Raw genomic sequence first — 5,706 nt, 5'->3', positions numbered from 1 at the left:
GATTAACAAGGAAATATCTGCTAAACTCTTGGAGAAAGATGCTTTAAAGGGGAAGAAATTATTTCACTTGATTCTGTTGCATTATTTTTGAGCCAAATTAAAATGGAGGAGAAAGATGTATTTAGAATTTACATTTTAGGAAGATGAAAAACATAAAGTGAAAGGAACACTTTTCCGTCTTATTATTATTTTTAATTGTAAAGAGAGTGTGTACTTAATTGTCAGAGACTTATTCTCACTCTCCAGGGATAATCACTGGGAACTGGCTTGTGTCTATAGCCTGCCAGACCTTCCTCTTGCATATTTAAACACATCAATTAACAAAATAAGGGACCATCTTGGACACATGTTCTATTATCAGCTTTAAAAAATTTCACCAATGTATTATGACTTTCTTTGTTGAGGCAATATAGTGTATGTGGCAGGCAGAATTCTAAGAATGACCCCAGTGGTATTTGTTCTTGTATAATTCCCTTCCCTTTAAGCGTGGGTGGAACCTCTGCATAGGGTGAGATATCACTCCCTTGATTATGTATCAAAAGGAAGATTATCCAACTGTCCTTTAAACATAGAGAGTTTTTCTCTACATGATGAGCAGAAGTCAGAGAGATTGGAAGCATGAGAGGGATTTGATATGAGGGAAATTCTGCTGCCTCTCTATTATGAACTGCTTATAGAGGGGGCCCCATCCGAAGGGATATGGGTAGCCTATAGGAGTTGACAGCTGTATGGTTGACAACCAGTAAGGACGTGGGAACATCAGTTCTACACTCAGTCATAATGAACTAAAATATGCCAACAACTTGAACTTGGAATGAGCTTGGAAGGAGCTTCCAGAGGAAAATGCAGCCCAGCCAAAACCTTCATTTCATCCTGGGAGACTTCAAATACTGTGCCAGACTTTATACCTACAATGGTGTTGTTTTGAGCCACTACGTTTTTGGTAATTTTATTGCACAGCAATAGAACATTAATGCAGTACAGGTGACAGTTCTCTTCAGATTCTTCATCTACACTAATTTCAGGATGATAAAAGTCCTAACGAAATGAACTTCAGAATTACAGAACTGTGATAGTCATATATTCATTCGACAATATTTATTGAGTACTACAATGTGTCAATCATTGTTCTAAGTGCTGAGAATATATTTGCAAACACAGCAGTCAAAAATGTAGGCAGCCAAATCTCTTTAAAGGGGAATAAGGGAATTGTTAAGTGCAATAATAACCCATATATGTTTAACACTTTGCTTATTACAAAGTATTTTTTGCCTACATGTTCTTATTCTCTTTCCCGGTAACATTTTCACTGTGACGCAAATATTATTAATTATTCTCTTTTTACAAGCATGCAAAACAATGCTCCTATCCTAGAGATAAGGGACTCCACAAACTCATCCAGCTACTAATGGAAAAGCTGGGGCTCTTTTCTCTTTATGTTATACCACTTAGCCCTAGAGAGCTGTTATTAGCAATTGCCAGTATTTTAAGGAGTGTTTGTCATGTGCCTGGCATTTTGTGGACTTTACATGGATTATATGATTTAATCTGCATGACCAGTCTGTAAAGTTGATACTACATTTATCCTCATTGTGTAGGCGATGAATCTGAGAGTTATCAAAGCTAAAAAACTTTTCTGTGCCAAAGCCAAGCTCCAAACCCTGGTAGCCTGACTCCAGGATCCATATTCTTCTTCATCACTAAGCTAACCGCCTTCTCAAACCAATGCTACTGTGCTGGCCTTCCAGTACATACACCTTTATGCTCTGCTGCATGTCCCTTTAGGGCTGTGTATGTCCTTAAAATACTAAGTTGCATTTTTGCTAATGTTTCCTGTTTTCCTATATAGGCTATTTTTTCCACTAATGAAATGTGGAGTCATAGGGAAACAGAAAATTATAGTTTACATTCTTTATAGTTTTCATTGAGAATATGGTAACATAAGAAACACCATCATAGGGCCAAACATAGTCTACGCATTAGACTTTCATCTTTAACAATGCCACCAAGAAAGTTCCAAAGGGTAGAATTATGTACACTTCCAATGCAACTCTCTGTTGTCTTAGCAGCTTACTTTGAATGGTTGTCCATGAACGCACACTTCTCTTAGAGAGATGGTGTATCTTGAAGAGAAGGTCTATATTTTAAACACTTCTTTCATATATAGTACTGCTCTGGATACAATAGCAGGTATATTTCATTAAATTAAATCTTAGCTTATGTAATATTGTATTGAAATTACCAATCCCCCATACATTTTCCCCTTAACCTGTTTTATTTTTTAAAAGTAAGAATTCCCATGTTAGCTTTCTTCCTTCTTTTGCTCTATGGAAAATTCTTTCCAATTTCAATTGGTTCTCTGGTGTTCTGGGTGTGATTAATGAGTCCATGTTCAAGCTGTCCATTCCATTTAAAATGATAATAACTTTGATTGTATCCCCTTCACCCTTTGTCACTAAAACAAAACATTCTCACTTAAAAAAGTTTAACCTCAAAGACTACAACATCAACCATCCCATTCACTATTATTGAACTAATCTGCCTCTAGGGCTCTTTCTTTGTGTTGTGGGGATCAGAATTTTGTGCATAATTTACTATTTGGTATAAAAGTAACACCTGGCTTCCTAACTTTATTTTCCTTGCCCCTTGGGTTGATGTTTAATATTTTTCTGCTCTTGATTGAAGCAGAAATAAATATTAAATATTTCTCAGGACCCTGAGAAAGGCTCACAGTGACTTGTGGATACATTTCCTGGGCAGTGACTCTCTGCTTTTTATTTATTTTTTATTTTATATTTTATTTTTTATAGACAGAGTTTCACTTTTGTTGCCCAGGCTGGAGTGCAATGGAGTGATCTTGGCTCACCGCAACCTCCGCCTCCAGGGTTCAAGTGATTCTCCTGCCTCAGCCTCCTGAGTAGCTGGTATTACAGGCGTGCGCCACCACACCTGGCTAATTTTGTATTTTTAGTAGAGACAGGGTTTCTCCATGTTGGTCAGGCTGGTCTCGAACCCCCGACCTCAGGTGATCCACCTGCCCAGCTTCCCAAAGTGCTGGGATTACAGGCATGAGACACCACGCCCGGCCCTCTGCTTTCTGATAACTAACCATTTTATCATTATGAAATGATCTTTTATATCTCTATTGATACTTTTTGTTTTGAAGTCTACTTTAGCTGATATTGATATTCCAGGCTCCTTATACTTACCCTTCGCATGGTATGTATATTTTCTTCTTCTTCTTTTTTTTTTTTTTTTTGAGTCAGAGTCTTGCTCTATCACCTAGGCTGGAGTACAGTGGCATGATCTCTGCTCACTGCAACTTCCACCTCCTAGGTTTAAGCAATTTTCCTGCCTCAGCCTCCTGAGTAGCTGGGATTACAGGCATGTGTCACCACACCTGGCTATTTTTTGTATTTTTAGTAAAGACGGGGTTTCATCATGTTGGCCAGGCTGGTTTCGAACTCCTGACCTCAAGTGGTCTGCCCGCCTTGGCCTCCCAAAGTGTTAGGATTACAGGCGTGAGCCACTGTGCCCAGTTTATTTTCTATCCCTTTGCTTTCAATCTTATCTATGTCTTTGTATTTAAGTTTCTTGTATATAGCATATAGTTAGACCTTGCTTTTTAAAGATCCATTCTGACAATATTTGCTTTTTAACTGGAATGTTTAGTGCATTAACTTTTAATGTCACTATTGATATGACTGGATTTACACTTACCATTTTATTTGACTTCTTTTTACCCTCCTTTAAACAAATATTTTCTTATTTTTTTCTTACTTCAACTCTATGACCACAGAATATCCTCTTTTTGTGTGTGTGTTTCTCCGTTCCATCTTTTCTGTCTTCTTTTTGAATAAAAAATAATTAAAATAATTTTTAGAGTTCTATTTAAATTTACCTATTGGCTTATTAGCTATACATCTTTTCATTATTTTTTAGTAGGTTTTCTGGGGATTTTATGATACATCCTTATCCTTTCAGTCTAGTTAGAACTGTTACTGTACTAGTTCTTATAAAATATAAAAGGTTTTTAGCAGTAGAGGTCTAAATACTCCTCCTTCGTTTTCGTATTACAGTTTATTATGTCTTACATATCACATTATAAAACCCATAATACGGTACTATAATTTTTGCTTTACACCATCATATGTATTAAAAAATATTAAGAGAAAAAATATGTCTCAGTGTGGTTTTCTTTGTATTAATGCTGCTTAGGTTTTGGCGAGCTTTTTCAGGCATTATTCACTTATATATATATTTTTCATCCCATTCTTTCTCTTATCTCTTTCTGGGATTCCAAATACATAGACAATAAACTTATTGCATACCACAGATCCCTGAAACTATGTTAAAGCTTTTTCAATCTTTGTTTTCTCTGCAATTCAGATTGTATGATTTCTGTTTATTTATCTTTAAGTATGCTGATTCTCCTATTATCTACATTGTACTATTAATACGCACCAATGAATTTCTTATTTCAGATATTGTATTTTCCAACGACAGAATTTCCATGTGTTTTTTATAGTTTCTGTTTCTTTGCTGAGATATTCTGTTTTAATTCAGTATGAACATATTTTCCTTTACATCTTTGTGCATACTTATAAAACTGCTTTAAAACCTCTGCTAATTCCAACACTTGGGAAACCATGATTAGTTTTCTCTAATTGCACTGTCTCTTAAGAATTCATCATTTATTTTTATTTTTTTTGTATGCTGAGTAATTTTAGGCTGTATTCTAAATATTGTAAATAATGTGTTGTAGAAACTCTGGATTTTGTTGTACTCTTCTGGAAAGTCTTTAGTTTTTTTCAGGCAGTTTACTTGGCTGAACTTAGACTTCAATTTGTGTTTTCCCTCTGGTGGATGGCAGCTTAGTTTTCATTTAATTTTCCTAGTCTTCACTGGGCTGTTTGGGATCTGTCTAAGACACGCATGGCTCAGGTGTTAGCCAGAGATTTGGCAGTGTTTATACCAGAATTTGAATTCTAGGGTTCCCATTATTAACTCTAATTTCTCTGGGATTTCTGCCATCAATTTCCAGTAGCTGTTGATTATTGTGATTTACATAGTCTGCTTCTTCAGGCCAATATGACTGGGGGTTTTTCATCAGAGTTTCAAAAGTTCTGTTTAGTGAAGACTGGGCTGTCCCTCAAGCTAAAAACAATAAAAAATGGTAGTACAGAAGCAGAAAAACAAATATTGCATGTTCTCACTTATAAGTGGAAGCTAAACAAATGGTACATGTGGAGTTAAAGATGGAGAAAATAGACTCTGGGGACTCCAAAGTGGGAGTGGGAGGGGAGTAATGGGTGAAAAAACTACTTACTAGATGTAATGTCCAATATTTGGGTGATGGGTACACTAGAAGCCCAATCCCCACCATTATGCATTAATATCCATGTAACAAACAAGCACGCACACCCCTTAAATCACCAAAAAACCCAAAAAACAAACCCCCCAAAATGGGAAATTTATCCAGTGCCCTTCCCTTCTTCCAATCGACTTCCTTCTTGTTCCTGCTTGTTTTTCTTCACTCTTCAGTGCCTTGAGGTAATTGTTTTTAAAATTACTTTCTTCATAATTTGTAGGTATTATTTACAAAGAATTTTTCTGGTAATAGCTGGAGGTTTGCTATGATAATCCATTCCAGAAGGGGAAATCATTAATAATTATCTATCTAAAGCAAAAAAAGCAATCACTTAT

The sequence above is a fragment of the Nomascus leucogenys genome, chromosome 9, assembly GCF_006542625.1.
Source record: "Nomascus leucogenys isolate Asia chromosome 9, Asia_NLE_v1, whole genome shotgun sequence".
Classification (NCBI taxonomy): domain Eukaryota; kingdom Metazoa; phylum Chordata; class Mammalia; order Primates; family Hylobatidae; genus Nomascus; species Nomascus leucogenys.
This window is presented reverse-complemented; position numbering follows the sequence as displayed.